The 19,804-nt window shown below is 38.5% G+C and overlaps 1 long non-coding RNA gene across 1 annotated transcript in view; it reads right to left on the minus strand.

Annotated features, from left to right (window-relative positions):
- The window catches only part of LOC116657085, a 49,062-nt gene extending 29,595 nt beyond the window's left edge, over window positions 1-19,467 (minus strand). Inside the window, exon 1 of the long non-coding RNA XR_004312019.1 lies at window positions 19,171-19,467. This is a non-coding gene — a long non-coding RNA (uncharacterized LOC116657085). The remainder of the gene's footprint in view (window positions 1-19,170) is intronic.
- Window positions 19,468-19,804: the final 337 nt, after the last annotated feature.

The raw sequence follows: 19,804 nt of genomic DNA on the forward strand, positions 1-19,804 counted from the left end.
CTCTGAGTGTGATGGATTGTACGGAAATTAGGAGTGACATGCTATGAATTTACAACATTAAATTTTTCCCCCTAATTAAAGCACTGGGAATGGCCTCCAAACAGAATCTGGCTGGAGCTGGACGAGAATAATTGTATTTCCCCAGGACTCTAGAGGAAGGATTCTTGACCCAGTGTTTTCACAACGAGAATGCTCGAATTAAACTATGCACTGACGGCAAAAGATAACTGACATTATTTAATTAAAAGCCTCTCTTTTTTTTTATTATACATTGATTTCTATTTCCAGCTTGATACATGGACATTGCCCCCTCTTTTTCATGGGTGTAATTAGACTTGGTAATGTAGCTGTCCTGTTGACAGAGCAGACCCTCCTAATAGGAAGGGTGGCCAACTTCCAAGTATCAGAGTAATTCAGATTGTGACGGTGGGTGTGCACGTTAGCGGTGACTAGGAAAAGCTCAGCGAGCAACATCTACCAACACGTGATTTCCGGGGCAGCGTCAACAAAGACCTGACTTCATCCACGTGGTCGTGCACAGAGGGAAAGGAAGGTGTGTGTGCGTCTCCAGCAGAAGGCGTTCAACAAGCCACAACTATGTTTCAAGAACAGACGGATGCATTTTTTCAAAGGTTTTGGAAGAAAAAGAATCAGTGGCCAGTACAGTGCCCAGTGGATCATGTCTGGGACAAAGAGTTAACTCAGAAACAATAAAGAATTCAAACAAAGAACAGGCCCTGTGGCCCAACAAATCTCACTTACCCTCCTCCTGCCCTCGTTGTTACTTAATCTCCTGTCACTCAGGTCTTTCCCAAACTGATCCATTTGGGGACACCTGAATGTTTCCTTCATCCAGCAGATTTATAGCTCTTTTTCCTTCCTTCAGAGCTCTGAGAAGGACAGGAAAGGAAAACACACACTCTTACATGTTTCCACCCACACCCCCACCCGCACGCGCACACACACACACACACACACACACAAACAGAGTAGATTTTAATTTCTCACGGTTCCTTAAATACATCTGTATTTCTCATCACGACAAATGATTTATTTTAATTACCTTTCTCTAGTAGGATGCACAGCATTATTATTAATAGCATGGACTTCAGAACCAGGCATTTCTGTGGTTTCCTAACTGGATGATCTTGGGCAAGTTACACAACGAAGTTTCTTTTGCCAAAAAAAAAGGGATGTTAATAGTAACTGTCCTCAAAGGGTTGTTCTGAAGGTGAAATGAAGTTATGCAAGTATCTCTAGCATATGGAATGTACCCACTAAATGTTACCTACAAATATTTACCAACATTATAATTATTACCAATAAACTGAGACCTGAAATCACTCAAACTCATAAAAAATTACATTGGCAGACTGCTGAAATCAGTAATAAATGATAAAACTAATTTTTTCAGGAAGACAAGGAGACGCCTCTGACCTTAGTCCTATGATCTTGTTTTCGATAGTCCTATTGTCAGAGGTGAGTGATGTCAAGGAGAGAGGACAGGAAAAATGGGAAGAAAAGGTGGAAAAGGTGAAAAAGTGAGATTAGACAGGAAATTCCAGACTTTGGGGACTAACCAACAAGAAGCAGAGGTCCAAAATTCTAAGACTACATTCTTATGTTTTCCCCCAACCAGCAGCTTCGCTGACTGTTCCACTTATTTTAATAAAGCCCCAGATTCTGCTCCACACTTTTGAAATCTTCTCCAAATACTTCCCATTCACTAGTGATTTTAAGGTGTCACTCTCAGACCTGAAATAGCCTTCTTGTTACCAAAATCCCACCTCCCCATTCATCTCTTCCCTCTAAACCTGCTGTCCAAGGATGGCAAACAGCACATCTCAGATACCCTCTCCTCCCGAGGGGTTATGGCCATGTGCATTGCTGTGTTGGGAAGATCTCTGAGTCCATGTCCAGGTCCAGCAGGTAAGAGTGACAAGACTCATGTGATGTCCGCCTCAAGCATGGGAGTGGGGAGTGGAGGCGAGATTGTCATGTACTATTGTCCCTCTTGGGACCTTCACTGTCCCTTACCACCATCACTTGAATTGGTTATAAATCCCATCCTGCCTTGAGATCGCTCTTGTGTAAGATCATTTCACCTATCCCCCCAACTTTGAGGTATTCAAAGAACAAGAAGTTTTTTTCCTCCCTTGTATTAACAGTCCCACACGAATGCTTTGCATGCTGTAAGTACCTGGTGATTATATACTGAGTGACTGACACCCAGGAGCAGAAATTAAGGTGTTTTGAGTGAATAGAGGCAACCACATGACATCTCTTCCTTTGCACTAGAATTTTTTTTTTCTCTCTAAACACCCAGAATGTAAAACCTTACCAGGTCCTTTGGTTCTTTTCAAAGGAAGATACTCCACACGTACCCTGTACATAGAAAGAAAGATGTGTCTGCCACCATCTGCAGCATTAGTCTCTGGAACACAGAATTCTAAACAGTTCAGTATTATTTTCTCTGTCCTGCAAGCCAGCGGGAATGGCAGGCCAGGAAGAGCAGAGGCCCTGACCTGGAGCGCACAGCCGCTGGTCTCCACAGGAACCACACTGAAAGGGTGTTCAGAAGCCAGGCACACGAGCGCTGAGGCTTGGCCAGAATCACAGCTCGCCTGCAAAGCCAGTGCCTACTCACAGTGCTGCCCCTTAATGTTCCCTCCTCCCCACGGCTTCTCCCACTTGTTTCACTAAAAAGCCACAATGAATGTACATGGGGGGTGGGGGTGTGTGCTGTCAACAAGTCCGAATAATTGTGGCAACTTTCAGACTGCTGGGGTATAGGTGAGAGAGAGAGGCTCTGTGTTGGGATTCAGTGTATGTGTGTGTGTGTGTGTGTGTGTGTGTGTGTGTGCGTGCGCACGCGCATGTGTGTACCAATAAAGGATCTTGCATCAGCTCAGCCACCTCAATTTCTCAGGATGCTTCCTATTTAATCTGAGAGGTCTGCATCATCAAACATGTAGCTGAGATGTCGCTCTGGTAGCTCTGGTGAGGGCTAATAGCTAGAGAAGTATGTGTGTCCACACTTAAAGGATATGAAATGATTTAAATTCTTCAGAGCAGACAAGGGTTTCCTATCCTTGGCACTATTGGTAGTTCGGGACAAACTCTTCTTTGTTAGAGTCAGGGGCTGTCTGGTGCATTGCAGAATGCTGAGCAGTATCCCGGCCTCTCTATCCACTGGATGCCAGGAGGACCCACCCCTCAGTTGTGATAACCACGTGTGTCTCCAAATGTTGTCAGTGTTCCTTGGGGAAAAAAATCATCCCTGTTGAGAACAACTGGATAACTTATTCTCTTTCAGTTACCCAACAGTGAGGGAGACATCAGTCAACACAGGGTCCCCTGGTGATCGTTTCATAAATTATACACATACACCTTGTATATAATAGCTACCACTCAGTATTGCCTTCAGAGAAATTGCTATCTGTCTCAAGCAGCAACTATGTTAAAAATGTCTTTAGTGTATTAAATACTCGAAAAGAAAATAGCATTTTAATTCTGAAACATATGAGCCTGTATTCATCAGGGCATTTTCATGCAGAGGCAAATATATATATACATCCTAAACAAAGAAGTTATAACCATAAAGCACGGCAAAGCTGGCAGTGTAACTGAACTGGAAATGAGTTTACAAAATAAATGAAAACATAAAAACATATTACAGAATAAGCGTGTCCCTTACTGCATTCTTTTTGGGATTGTTACAAATTGGAAAGAAAAGAGAAATGCGTACAGGGGGAGTGAGATTACCACACATTCCACCTGTCAAAACACACTAACACAAATAGATCTATGAGCAGGTGTAGCTAACCGCTGTTGTCGTTAATCTGGATTTACAGACATCTTGACTTTCCAATGAAAAGGTGAAGAAAAAGAAATGAAATCCTTGTTAGCACTAATTGAATGACAAAGCAGTGTTACACTGTATCACAAGCTTTCAATCAAAATCTTTGTACCTTTCATTATTAGACAATCCTTCTACTTGTGTAAGAGTTGCCTGCTATTAATTATGAGATAGACATGATGTGAAAAGACAAAGACAGACAAATGACTTGAAGGAAGCTTTCTAGTTCACTGGTATATTTTCTCTGGTACAAAGACAAGCATTTAAGTCTGTTTTTGCCAAGTGAATTGACTGTTCACTTAGCAGATTCAAGGCTTGACTAAGGGTTGCTTTAAATACACTTCTTATCATAAGAAAAAAAAAAAAGAAACATGCCAAGTCATCTGAACATTACACTGAGATTGGATAATTTAACTGATTTAGTAGTTATTCTATCAAATTCAATCATTACATTGTTTTTCTTCCCCATGCTAAAAGAAAGGAGATTTTAAAAATAAATCTAAGTTAAATTTGTCCTTAAACTCTCAACTTCTCTCTTGTGCTCACAGTGAAAAGTCTTTGGTTCTTTTTTGCTGTAAGGGAAAGGCTTCCCACTTTACCGGATGAAATTACAGAGTGTTTTATTCTTAAGGTACTGGGTATTTTGCTTGATAATCAGGCTTCTGCAACAGAAGAAAATAATTCCTGTACTAAATTAGTATCTGCTTATGCTTTTATTATGAGAGATAACCCCTTGTTGGCTGAACTCTCTCTCACGCCGCCATTCCAAGGGCCAGTATGTGAAACACGGACGGACTTCTCTCTCTTTCCAAAACGCAGCACTTATATTGAATTCAGTCTTTTGTCTCACATGTTCACTTCTTAAAATAAAAAATTCGTATTTTCAATAAAACAATAAAATTGACAAACCTCTAGTCAGAATGACCGTCAAGAGAGAAGGCGCAAAGTACCCATAGCAAGAGTGAAAGAGAAGCCATTTCGACAAACCCCATGTTCTTAAAGGGATAATAAAGCAATATGATAATTTTATTTCAATAAATTTGATAACATAAAAAACTGGAGAAATTAGCTGAATAGCTATCTTTTAAAGGAATTCTACAAAGTATACTCCAGGCCCAGAGAGTCTCAAATGGTTCGTGTCATCAAACAGTTAATGAAGAAATAACAACAACCCTACAAAGACTCCCTCAGAAAATACTTCCCAACTTCTTGAGGTCAGCATTATCCTAGTCCTCAAAGCAGACAAAGACGTTAGAAAAAGAAACTACAGTCTAATACTCTTTAAGGCTGAAAACACAAAAATCCTCAGCATTATTAAATCAAATCCAGCCATATATAAAAAACAATCATATATTATGGCCAAGTGGGATTTATCCCAGGAACGCAGGTTGGCTTAATGTTTGAATATCAAGGCCATTTACTGTATTTGGTAGGATAAAGGAGAAAAGACATAAGATCATCTCAATACATGCAGAAATCATTCTGGACAAAATTCAATGCCTATTCTTTATAAAAATTAAACATTCATTCATTAAAAAACTCTCAGCAAACTAGCAGTTGAAGACAATTCCTTCAATTTGATAAAAGGCATCATGAAAAAAATTTAACTCTTACACAACCAATGGGTCAAAGAATAAATAATAAAGGAAATCGGAAAATACTGAGAAACACATGAAAACAAAAACACCACATATGAAAACTAATGGAATTCTGCAAAGCAGTGCTAAGAGGGAATTTTTAGCTATAAAGCCATACTTTATGGAAGGTCTCGACTCAATGACCTAACTGTACACCTTAACAAATTATAAAAAGAAGAGCAAACTAACCCTGAAGCTGGCAGTAGGGAGTATATACTAAATATAAGAGCAGAGATAAACAAAATAAGTAAAGAAAAATAATAGAGGAAAAGAATCAATGAAACCAAGAATTGATTCTTTGAAAAGATCAACAAAATTGACAAATCTTTGTCTAGACTGACTAAGGGAAAAACTCAAATTACTAAAACCAGAAATAAAAGTGGGGATATTACTTTTGATGTTATAGAAATAAAAAGAATTATGAAAGAATAAGATGAACAATTGTATATCAGCAAACTGGATAACCTAGTTGAAATGGACAGATTCCTACAAGAACAAACTACCAAAAATGACTTATACAGAAAGAAAAAGTCTGAATAGACCTGGATCTAGTAAGGAGACTGAATCAGTAACTGAAAACCTCCAGCACAGAAAAGCCCAGGACCAGACGGCTTCACTCCTGAACTCCACAAATAATTAAAAAGAATTAGCACCAACCTTTCTCAAACTTTTTAAAGAAAGCTGGAGTGGAGGGAACATTTTCTAACTCATTCTACGAAGCCACCATTACCCAGATACTAATGCCAGACAAAGACAGTGCAAGGAAAACAAAACAAAACAAAACTATAGACCAATATCCCTAGTGAATATCAACTATGCAGAAATCCTCAACAAAACACTAGTAAATGAAATTCATCTGCATAATACAAGTGGGATTTATTCCTAGAATACAAGAATAGTTCAACATAGAAAAATTGATCAATGTAATATACATTAACTGAATAAAGAATAAAACTCACATGATCATCTCAATTGATGAAGAAAAAGCATTTGACAAAATTTAACAGCCTTTCATGATAAAAACACTCAATACATCAGGAACAAAAGAGAATGACCTCAACATATTAAAGGCCATATATTGAAAAAACACAGTTAACATTATGAACAGAATGAAATTCTGATAGGTGCTAACATTCAATGGTGAAAGACTGAAAGCTTTCCTTCCAAGATTATTAAGACAAAGATGCCTGATTTTGCCATTTCTATTCAGCATTATACAAGAAGTTCTAAGTAAATTAATTAGGCAAGAAAAAGAAAAGGTACTCAAGTTAGAAAAGAAAAAGTAAAATTATCTCTGCTCTCAGATGACTTGATTTTATACATAGTAAATCACAAAAATTCTACAAAACTGTTTGAATTAATAATTTTGGCAAATTTGCAGGATACAAAAGCCAACACACCAAATCACTTATATTTTTATTAATTAGCAACAAATAATCCAAATAAGATATTAATTTCTTTACAATAACATCAAAAGAATCAAATACTTAGAAATCAATTCAGCCAAGAGGATTAAAGACTTGCAGGCTGAAAACTACAGAATAATGCTGAAAGAAGTTTAAAAGGACATACATGAATGGAAATGCATCCATGTTCATGATTTGGAAGACTTAATATTGCTAGGATGACAGTACCACCCAAAGCAATCTACTGATTTCATGCAATCCCTATCAAAACCACAGTGGATTTCTCTCTTCTTTTTTCTTTTTTGAAAAAGAGGAAAAAACTCATCCTAAAATTCATATGGAAGCTCAAGAGGCTCTAAATAGCCAAAATAATCTTTAAAAAGGACAGATTTCCTGAGTTCACATTTCCTGACTTCAAAACATACTGCAAAGCTATAGACATCAAAAGAATGTGGTACTGGCATAAGGACATAGAGGTGAATGCAACAGAACAGAGAGGTCGTCAGTAAACCCTCCCATGTATGGTCAATTGATTTTTGACAAAGATGCCAACATCATTCAATGGAGAAAGGACATTCCACAACTGGTGCCAGAAAACTGAAAATCCACACGCAAAAGAATGAAGTTAGATGTCTACCTTATACCACAAATATAAAAATTAGCTCAAAATGGATCAAAGACTTAAACATAATATGTAAAACTATAAAACTTTTTGAAGAAAACATAGGGAAAAATCTTCATGACACTGGGTTTGGCACTGATTTTTTGGATGTGCGATCAAAAATACAAATAGATAAACAAATAGCAACAAGAGAACAAATAGGTAAATTGGACTTTATCAAAACTGAACACTTCTGGGAAAAGGACGGCAGTGGCTGTATCTCCAAAGATGACATGCAAGTGGCATGACAAGATGTGCTCAACATTATTCATTATGAGGCAACTGTTAATCAAAACCACAAAGAGATGTCACTTCAAACCCGTCAGGATGTCTGTTATTTAGAAATTGGAAAAATAAGTCTTGATGAGGATATAGAGAAATTGTAACCCTTGTGTATTATGGGTGGGAGTATAAAATCGTGCGGCTCCTGTAGAAAATAGTTCGACGGTTCTGCAAAGAGTTAAGCATTCTATCCTTTTACCATACAATTTACAATATAACCTAGCAGTTCCACTCCCAGTTATATACCTAGAAGAATCGAAAGCAGGAAAAAGAACAGTTATTTGTTTATCTGTGGAGACAACAGCTTTTTTGTTGTCACTGCTGAAGCCAAAAGGCGAAAACAACCCAAATGTCCATCAATGAATGAAGAGATAAACAGAAGGCAGCACATCCGTACAATCGAGTATTTCAGCCATCAAAAAGGAATGGAATTCTGATATGTGCTACAACACAGATGAGCCTCGAAAACATTATGCTAGGTAAAATAAGTTTGACACAAAAAGACAAGTATTGTATGATTCCACTTCTGTGAGATACTTAGCATAAGCAAATTCAAAGAGACAGAAAGTAGAAGAAAGGATACCAGGGTCTAGGGGATGTGGAGGAAAGAAGAACTAGTTACTGTTTGATGAATACAGAGTTTCTGTTTGGGATGATGAAAAAGTTTCAGATACAGATAGTAGTGATGGTTACACAAAATTGTGAATATACCTAATGATATGGAATTATACACATAAATGGTTACAAAGGTGAATTTTATATTATATTTCACCATGATATAAAAAACATTAAAAAAAAAAACCTTAGCAAATCATTATGTTTAAAAGACCCAATGTTCTCTTCCTAAATTTATGAACAAAGAAGGATGTCTCTTCTAAGTATTCTATTGAACACTGTGGTGAAAGTCATAGCCAGTGCAATTCAAAAGCCATAGACATTTAAAAGGAGTAAGTAAAAAAATATATATATTTGTTGATTATATAATTATGTAGAAAATTCCAAGGACACTGAATAAAAACTACTAGAACTTATAAGTAAATATATTAAGATCACAATATCCAAAGCCCACGTACAAAAATATTTATTAAAATATGCACGAGATCTGTAGACTGAAAACAAAAAAACTGTTTCAAATTTAGAACAATTATCTATCGAAATAAAAAATCTAGTTCAACCATACCAAAGAAGAATAGGCAGCAGATTCAAAGCATGAGATGGACTTGACCTACCTCTGCTAGCTTTGAAGAAAGAGAAAGCAGGTACCTGCCAATCCATGTAGCTGTGAGCTGACAGCAAGTAAACTGACATCTCAGTAGCATAATTTCAAGGAAATGAACTGGACCAACAGCCCAAATGAGCAAGGCTCCCCTAGAACCCTGCCAGCAACTTGATTTTAGCCTGATTAGACTCATGTCAGTTTCTCACCTACAGAGCTGTACCACTGATAAACGTGTTTTAAATTAAAAAAAATTTAAAAATTAATTCCACCTGAGTTAAAGAAGTAAAGATTAGATAATTTCTTGGATAAAATATATGAGAATATGTTCAAATATGGTGATGCAAGATCTTCCCTGCAATAAAAATAAGTCCAGAAATTTAAAAAAAAGTATTTTTAGCTGAACTATATGAAACTTAAAAATCTCTGACATAGCAAATGCTATAATAAACACAAAGTTAAAAGAAGAACAAGAACCTTGAGAAATTTCTGCAATACATACTATGATGTATTAATATTCTTAAAAATGTAAAGAACTATAAATAGTCACGATAAAGAACAACTTTCCAATAACAAAATGGACAAAGGTAGGAAGTAGAAAGTTATAAAAAAAAATGAACAGACACACATAGAAACATATTTAAGCTCACTAATAAGGAAAGAAATGCAAATTAAGTCATGACTTTGTTTTCTCTAACAGATGGACAAAGATGTAGACTGGCAACCATGCTCAGGGATGGAGAAGGTGGAGGAGATGGGCATTCTCACAGGCCGACAGGTCAGTGTTTAAACTGACACACCCTCTACGTCTGCGAGTCTGTTTTTGTTTTGTAAATAAGTTCATTTGTGTCATTTTTTAGACTCCGCATATAAGCGATATCATATGGTATTTTTCTTTCTCTTTCTGGCTTACTTCATTTAGAATGACAATCTCCAGGTCCATCCATGTTGCTGCAAGTGGCATTATTTTATTCTTTTTTTATGGCTGAGCAGAAACAGACTCACAGACATAGAGAACAAATTTATAGTTACCGGGTTAAAGGTGTTGGGAAGGGATAAATTGCAAATTCATAAATTGCACCTCTTGGGGAGTGATGGAAATGTTAGCTATCTTGATTGTGGTAGTGGTTTCATTGGCGTATACATCTATCAAAATTCATCAACGTGTACATCTGAAATATGTGTAGTTTACTGTACAGGAACCATGTAGGTATTAAAAAAAAGTAAAAAAAATAATTGATACACCCTTTCTTGAAATCATGATGGCAAAGATATCAAGACTCCAAATGTGCAGCTGATTTAGAAATCTCACTTCTATAAATTTAAAAATCAAGCATATAACTCTGTAGCGATATGTAAAATGATATATACCACAATGCTGTGAATCATAGTAAAAATCTGTAAAAGTCTTAAATGTGTATCAATTATATAATGGATAATTACATTCTGGAATATGCATACAATTAGATTAATATGAAACTATTAACAATGGTGAACTAATTCTATATGCCTTGTCAGGGGAAATTTTCCTCTATGTTAAGTGGAAAAAAAGCAGGTTAATAAGTAGAATGAGCACATTTTTGAAACAGCATGAAGGTTACACACATAATTACATTTGTATACAAAGTATGAAAGGGAACATTTCTCAAATATAGGAAACATTCGGAGTAGGGAAAGGTAAGTATTAGCAGCAGCAATTATCTCTATGGGCACCGTATTTAGTGTTTCCTTTTTTCTTTTCTTATATTTTTCTGATTATTCTTTAATTAAATATGTAGCATTTATAAAAATTATTTTATACAAAAATGTGTTAAACAGTAAGAAAGGTGGTGAACAGATGATAAAATATCCTAGGAAATCAATTATTGCAGAACATAGCAACCTTGTGAAAAACACTCCGAATTCAGGCAAAACAAACATAAAAGTTAATGGGAGAAAAGGTTAGAAAAATGGAAAAATACATTAGAGGAATCCTTGAAAGACAACAGAATTGTTGGAGCAGAATGAGTAACACAGACAACAACAGCAGGCAATTTTTCTGTCTTTCAGAAAAGCCTGAAGCAAAATTAATGAAAAGAGCGAAATATCTAGGCTTATCCTGTGACATCTTTTGAATTTTATGAATTTAAAAAAGCATCTTATAAATAACCAGGAAAAACATCACTTACAAAGAAGAAAACTCCAGCTGTATACAGACTCTGTAACGCTAAAGCTGGAAAACACGTGGACCACCGACAGCATTTGAGAAAAACACTTAATTCCAAAAATCTACTTCTGCCTAAATAATTTTTCATCTCTGAAGACAACAGCAAGATGGCCTTAGACGTTTAATGGCTCAAAGAGTATATCACACATATATCTTTCCTTAAAACAATAAGTATATACATATACATAAGTTATATATACACATTTAAATGTAGCTATATATGTACAATTTACCTATATATGTGAAACCAGGAAATGAATTACTTAGGTATAAGAGCAATTAGCACTGAAATAAATAAAACAGGAATTCTACATAACTATTGTTTATGTAGTCAAAAAAAATGGAAAATTAAACATAATCTTGAAAGAGAAGATTTACAATATTTTAAGTCAATGTAGGAGGCAGTAGGTAAAGAGAAGATACAAAAGTATGCTTAAGGACCCATCTACATAGAGCCAGATTTTTTTTTCTTCATTTTCAATATTGAAAAGTTCATAACAATGGTTAAATCTTTTTGTTATGTTAAAAGTAACCATTAGTCAGGGGGCAGGGCAGAAGAATGAGGAATTCACATGAGACCTTAAGATAAAGATGTTCATTGCAGCATTATTTATAGTAGCCAAGATATGGATGCAACCCAAGTGTCCATCAATGGATGAATGAATGAATGAATATGTGATACACACACACACACACACACACACACACACACACACACACACAAAGGGATATCACTCAGCCATAAAAAGAATGAAATCTTGCCATTTGCAAGAACACAGATGGATCTAAAGGGTAGTAAGCTAAGTAAAATAAGTCAGAGAAAGACAAACACAGTATGATCTCATATGCGGAATCTAAAAATCAAAACAAGTGAACCAACAAAACAAAATGAAAATAAAGTCATGGACACGGAGAATAAATGGGTGGTTGCCCAAAGGCAGTGGGGTGAGGACAGGTGAAACAGCCGGAAGGAATCAAGAGGTACAAGCTTCCAGTTACAAAATCACTACGTCGCAGGGATGTCAAATACGGCATAAGGAATACGGTCAATGCACTCATGATAACTTTGTATGGGGACAGATGCTAATTAGATTTAACCATGGCGATCATTTCATAATGTATTTAAATGTTGTACACGTGAAATTAACGCAATACTGTACATCAGTTATATTGTAATCCATCAGTCAGCCATTTTCGAGAAGCTCTCTAAACACCCGTGACTACACAGTAGATTTAATCCAAACCAAATAGATGAATATTTATCTCTCTCCTCCCACCGGTAATTAGGGTGGACTGTGTATTGTGGACTATAGTTTCTCCAGCAGATTTATTAAGTGACTTGAGACTACAGGGATTTTTACCAATCACAAATGATGGAAATGATCATAACCACTCAATCATGGCTTATTAACAGTAAAACAGGAAAAAAAGAAGGAGAAGACAAGATGGGGAGGTTTCATCAGCTGACACTGGGTTTTCTTCCCAGATCAAAGCATATAAAAGGTATGTCTGGTACATAACTACAGCAGAATGACACAGAGAATTATACAATTAAAACAGCAATACATGAAGAGGATGTCTGGATGGGGCTTGCCATTTCAGACCCTTGAGACCAAAGAGCAGGTGTTTCCGAAATGCCTATGTAAAAGATTCAGAAATGGATTTTCAGACAGCCCTCCTCACACTCCAGTGCTTTTCAATGCAACAGCTGTTTGAGCGGAAGCAGTTTCAATATTGATAGATGCAAACTTCTGACAGATAGTTTTTAAAAATGCAGAGAGCTGTTAGGTTGAGTTCACCTAGATGGGAGCATCACTTAGAAAAGCTTGGCTTATACTTTAAAGAGCGAAGATCATTCCTAATTATAGGGATGACAATTAGGTGCACGAGTAGGCTTATATACGTGACAAGGGGCATTGATTCAGAGGCATCTGGACTTAAAAATTCTGTACTATGGGAACTGCCAGCTCCAAAACCTGCCCCGGGAGACTTGGGAGCCCCACGGACCAGAATGAGAAGGCTGGCCTCGGTTCTGGTGTTGTCGCTGGGTGTCCCTGAGAAAGTTAAGCAGCCTCTTAGGGCCCTGGTTTCTTCAACCCCGGTCACTGCCTGATTTCCAAACACCCCCAGAAGGACCACTGAGCACCCATCAGCGCATGGTACTGGGTAAGAGCCCAGGAGTTTAGTGTCCAACAGCTTGAGTTAAAATCCTGATTTGACCACACGTTAGTTGTGAGACCAGTCGTGTGACTGATCTCTTTGCTTTTCACTGTTCTGATCTGCAACAAGGCCATAACCCCTCTTTCATCGCTACATATGGAATATATACATATGTCTATATATACATACGTATATAGCACATTACATAGTCTGAAAGTTAGCTGTTCAATAATTTAATATTCATCTCCTCTATCAGGAGGAAAATAAGAGACCAATACTCATAAATGCTTGCTTATTTGTATGCCAGGCACTCAATAATTACCTACAACAACCCATGAGAAAGTTTTTATCATTCCCATTTTACTGATCACAGAATAGGCTGGAGGGGGAAAGACACCCACTCAAACAGTAAAAAGTAGCAGAGAGCTTCTGTTTTATTCCATATCTAACTTATTCCAGAGTTCAACTTTTCGTCACTACCATTTAATGCCTAACTAATTATCTATGTAAGATTTTTGCATACATTACACATTTTACCTAAGAATGACAGCCTTAAAATAAAATCTCAGTTTTTCTTTCCCGATCTTAAATTGAAGCCACTAGTTTGGTGGCGAACAAAGCTGGTTCCTTAGAGAGAAAGAACAATTATAAGCCTCTAAGGAATCAATAAATGAAATTGGCCAAAAAGTGAAGAATTACAAAGGCAGTTGCTATTAATTTTTAAATAATTGCTGGATTCTAGTTCCATCAGCAAGAAGCTACATATATATTCTGCCTAATTTGATGGGGCTGAACTTCAAAAACAGATTAAGTCTTTTTAGTTCTTCACCTCAAACAAAGATAATTGGCTTGAAATATAGGAGATGAGAATAAATCACAAATACTGTTATTTCAAAGACATTTCCTTTCATTTGATCCCGATTTGCTTGACATCTTCATGCATAAAAAGTAATGTTCCGTCTGCATGCCAGTTTTGCACATTTTGCTCAGAAATACCACTCTTACATTTTAGCCCCGAATGGTAATTTCTAAGGTTTCATCTCCTCTCATTTGACAGCTATTCAGTGATTGCTTGGAATCTCATGAGTATAAACAGCAAATTGGGAAATGTGGTAAAACGAAGAGATACCAGGAGGTCAGAGATGAAGTGAGGGCGTTCTTCTTGAGAAGCTTGAGAGAAATAGTTCCGTCCTCCTTTCTGCATGGAGAGCCCAGGAACCACTCCCAAGCCCATCTCCTGGGGCTTGGTTATGGCAGCCCGAGCTCTCACTGGCCTAGGGGAGTCTCAAGAAGACATATTAGTCTGCCTGAGTTTGAGTTTCAAACACCATTTTCCGCAATATACCAGCACAGACATCTGGGCAATGCTTGGAAAATTGAAATAAACATTTGTCAGCAAAGCCCAAAGTGTGCCCTAAAGGATTACTTTTTTTTTTTTAAAGTATTATCTCATTTCTAGGAAAATCTCTACTCTGAGACCATGTCTAGAGGCCCTAGACCAGGTCTACATCAATTTCTCTCTTATGGCCTTGCTTGATGCAGGCCATGCATCACGCCCTCTGCTAATGGTTCACCTAAAGTTAATATTTATTTTAGCCATCTAAAGAATTACTCCCAACATCACTCATGTATTTGATTCTAAGGATCACTGCCAATAACAAAACACCTGATGGAATAATGTTCTCAGTTTGTCATTCCTGTTGGATTTACCAACCACATACTGACAAAAGTCTTGGTACCTGGCTGCTACAGTGGACAATGGCAAGCAGTAGCATATATTTGCCTTGGAAAAATTATCTACCCTCTCACCAATCATGGACTCTGGTTGCGTGTATTTTAATAGAACATTTCTAAACCTGTCCAAACTGCTGGAAAGAAATTTGGAATAAAAGCTTGTCTTTTGTGTTTTTTTTCCCCATTTGTTAAAGCTCATTATTATGAGGAAAAGTATATTGCGTCTGACCCTCGCATCAGTTCTGGGCACTGTGGCCGTAGGCAGTTCATACAATGGAAGTCGGTAACTGGCTGGATTCCTTCCGTGCCTGTGCACCACACCCACAACTGTTTAATTTGCATAGAATTTGAACATTTTGTGCCCAAAACTTCTACTTGTGTTCTACGCTTGGTGGGGGGGGGGGGTTGGTTGCTGGGGATGGAAGGAGTTGCTTTAATATGGTTTGAGAGTTGATTTGGGGTTGCTTATGTAATAGGCAGAAAATGACAACATTACAAAATATTGTATTATTCCAAAATGATATTTTACATGTCCTCTTCTTTTATCATTCGTATTTATAGTCTACTTTCCAAGATTCATGTTAGGGCTGTATTGAGTGGCTTATCTCCCCAAATGGATCAGATGAGGGAATTATTCCTAATTGCCTCTTTGAAGTGTTAGTGTAGAAAAGAAGTTGATTGTGGTCAGATTGCTCTATGCAAATCATGATGGTAGACTAGGCCAGTCACGCCAGGGATTACAAACCCCTCAAAGGGGTTCCATATAGATGTAAAAAGAAAAACCTGAGACAGGATGGAAGGGGGCAGGGCACAGCCATTCAGGGAATGCTACAGCAATTAACATCAAAATGCTGAAAGATTCAACCCCCAGTAGGCCTTGAGGCTCAGGATGATGAGAGATTTAACTTCTAGTAGATCTTCATTATACGCCTATTGTAATATATTAACATGGTGAATAACATGCCCACAGGCACCATGGCAGTCCCAAGGCTAGCCACAAAAGGTCAAAGAGGGGGAAATGGCCAACCTCCTGGGAATCCCAGCCCCTTCCCTAGCCTAGTTAGACTGGTCCTTCCACTTAATAGCATATGAAGCCAGTGAGCCCATAAAAACTGGCAATACGGTGCCTTGCCTCCGCTGCCTCTCTCTCTCTCCATGCCCCTCCACCCCCGTTTGGAGCCGGCCTTCACTCTGTCTATGGAGTGTGTACCTACTTTTAATCTGGGCACCCAACCCCCGCACCTCGTGGCCTTTCACTTGCCTTTCAATGTATCTCTCTGAATAAATGTACCTTTACTCAATGTGGCTCGCTCTTGAATTCTTTCCTGCGTGAAGCCAAGGACCCACACTTGGCGGGGCACGTCCCAGGGGCTCAACCGAAGTCCGGGACACAGCCCTTCTCACACCCCACATCTGTTTTTCCTGCGTCACTGAGAGGGGAGGAGATGGGTTAACTGTGGACAGCTAGTTCTGGGAAGGAAAGGAAGGGGTCCAAGGAATTCTGTGGGACAAATTCATGGGGAAATGTGAATACTGAGTCCTGACTCAACCACTTTCCAGCCAGATGACTCTGTGCAATTTCCTCAGCTTTTTTGGATGGCGGTCCCTTAGACAACTGGATCTCAGTGACACTTATCTGAAATTGGTCTGAATCTCAGCAACATTTCCGCAAAAGGGTTGTTGTGTGTGTTAAATAATTCACCATCTAGGAAGCTTGGTGGGATGGCAGTCAATGCGATTTATTTTGCTTATTTATTTTTAAATTCTCAAATATTCCATCTCAATTCTTACATTTTCTTGTATCATTAAAAATGTTTACATGGAATGTAATAGATGTGTTGCATTTCAATAGCTTTTTAAAAAAATTTTAAAATGAGTGCAATTTCCTGTTGGTAGAATGTATGGGGGCATCCTTGACCTTTATCCACTGGATGCCAGTAGCACCCCCTCCAGTTGCGACAACCAAAAATATCACCAGATGTTACCATGACCATCCTGGGGGTCAAATCATGCCCAGCTTAAAACCACTGTTCTAGACTGATGCACAGGATAAGGGAGAACCCCTATTACAATGTGCGGCCCATAATAAACATTAGACAAATGCTGGTGCCATTCCTTAAAACCATTTTGGATGTTGCATTGCTGCAGATGTATTGGAGGAAGCTCCGACTTGAACATTCCAAATGCAAATTGTTGTGTGGCAGTTCGGCAAGCCTTCTTGTAAGGTCAGATAATTATTTTCTCCTTCAGAATGGTTCTCTGAGTATGGTCGTAAGAAAAAAATGATAATTTGATTTTGAGCTTCCCTAGTGGATGTCTAGCCCTTAATTTAAGAAAAAATGTTACGTGTTGTAATTGATCAGTGTGATTCCTATTAAGTCAGTGGGGAGTCAATGAATAAATCCATACGCAAGACTTGAAAACGTAACCTTGGATGTGACCCACTTGTTATATTCGTAAGAATTATAATTGATGGTCTGCATATGGAAACTTTTCTCTCCTCCTTTCTCTTCTAAAAATTTAAAGCCACACACACTTTTCCAAAGGAGTTCCCTTTGTCAAGAAAGCAAACGGAAAAATGAAACAGAAAAGATGATTGTCGTAAATATCATTTTCACTTCATTTTCTTAAACATGTAGCCACTCCAATAGCCTTGATCAAACATTTGAGTTTCCCTGGGGTCGGGAACAGTTCTCTGACAATAGTTCCCTGTGATGTGAACTACAAATAGGTGTGGTTTTGCTCTCTCCTCCATCACGGGGAAAAAATGAGGATCAGTATCTTTATAGAAGCTTCCATGGACACGTATCTCAGAGGGAATTCTGCCTTTTACTTAAGAGTTCAAAACAGTGAATTGGGAACTTCTGTGAGATCGGCCAAAGGAAGGAAATACTCAGTAGGTTACCTAGCCTGAGTTCTGCCCAGATTCTAGCACAGCAGCAGCCACGGCCGGAACAACTGTATCAACAGCAACCGTGACATGAACAACAGCCACAAACAATGCCTATTTCTCTTACAAGCATGACGGCAAGCACGACAGACTTCTCCTCTCCATCTGTGTTACCTCCCAACCACAGCAAGCCCTGTCACTTCTGCACAGCCACGACAGCAACAGTTACAATGACAATAACCACTCCTTTACATTTGCCACTACTCTCCCACAACCGCTGGGAAAAAAACAATTGAGAAGTCACTCTGTTCCACAGCCTTTAAAGAATCCTATGAGTTAAATACTGTAACTCCATCTTCCAAAACCGAGTCTTAGAGTTGGACTCCTGAGCTCACAGAATCCATTCAAGGTGTGATGCTGGATCTCTCTCCCATTCAATGATGTCCTGCTGCACACCATGGCCAGATGACTTTGTCTTCCCAGAACTTGTTCATTTTGTGCAGAGGATGTATTAGACACCGTATAAGCAGTTTCCTCTATTTTTTTCCTCTAACTGTATCACCACAGCATCTGAGCCCAGAAAGCATAGCATTACACAGTGACATGTTCAAATGTGCCCCGTGGATTCCCCTGGGGACAGATGGCTACAACTGTGACTCAGGTGGTAAAAGAATTTGTCCTTTCCTGGCCAACAGGACAACACTGAGATCAGAATCCCCAGTGTCCACATCAAAGCTGGCCACAGAGTAGACCAAACACTAAAACAAGACATTTTTTTCAGGTGCCTCCCAATTGCGATTCTGTCTGCTAGGGTTTGCCCCCTCTACCATCCTTGTAGGTTGCCAAGACGCAGTGAATTCCTTGGTGTGTCCAGAACAAACATATTTCTCAAAAATGTATGGTGCTGAAGACGTTATACTGTCCCCACTTTCCTCCCAATATAACACAGTACGAGCAACCTTGACCCACCTTCCTGTGTTAAGCCATGTTGTCTGGCATTAGTACCACATTGGTTCCCTCTCCCAGCTGCCTTCTGACATCTACTCATCATCCTTAGCTGAGAAAATGACAGCAATAACCAGAGAACTTCCACAAACTCCCACTTCCCCATCGACTCACCTTCATCATCTTCCTTCTTGTTACCGTGGGTAACTACTCAGACGCCTCTCCAAAGGCAACACCTTCCCTAGTGCACAAGAGCCCATCCTCTCGCTCCTGAGTGAAACTGCCACTTCTGCAATTTGTCTCTCCTTCCTACGTCATCAGTCCGTCCCTGCACTTTATCCGTCGCTCCCTCCTACGTCATCAGTCCGTCCCTGCACTTTATCCGTCTCTCCCTCTGCGTCATCCGTTTGTTCCTTTCTACTAGATTGTTCCCAGCTGTGTTTAATCACCGACATCTCTCCCACCTGCAAACCTTCTCCCTTTCCCTTTCTCCCTCCCGCTGGAGCTTCAATTTTCCCCTCTCTTTAGCCAACCTCCTATAAGCATTGTTTACGCTAATGGTCTTTACTTTCCTTCTGAACTTATTTAACCAGTTTTTCCAGGCTTTCACCCGGTTCATTGCACTGAAAGCATTTTCAGTAATGTCACCAACGAATTCCTTGTAACTGATACTAATAACTAACGAAGTCTTGCTTTTCCCATATTTGCCTCCCACACAGTATTTTTTAGCCCAGTAACAAGACGTGAGTCAAATCATGACAGACCTCTACTCAAAACATATTCAAGGCTTCTCATTGTATGAAGTCAT

The sequence above is a fragment of the Camelus ferus genome, chromosome 17 (genome assembly GCF_009834535.1).
Source record: "Camelus ferus isolate YT-003-E chromosome 17, BCGSAC_Cfer_1.0, whole genome shotgun sequence".
In the NCBI taxonomy this organism is placed as follows: domain Eukaryota; kingdom Metazoa; phylum Chordata; class Mammalia; order Artiodactyla; family Camelidae; genus Camelus; species Camelus ferus.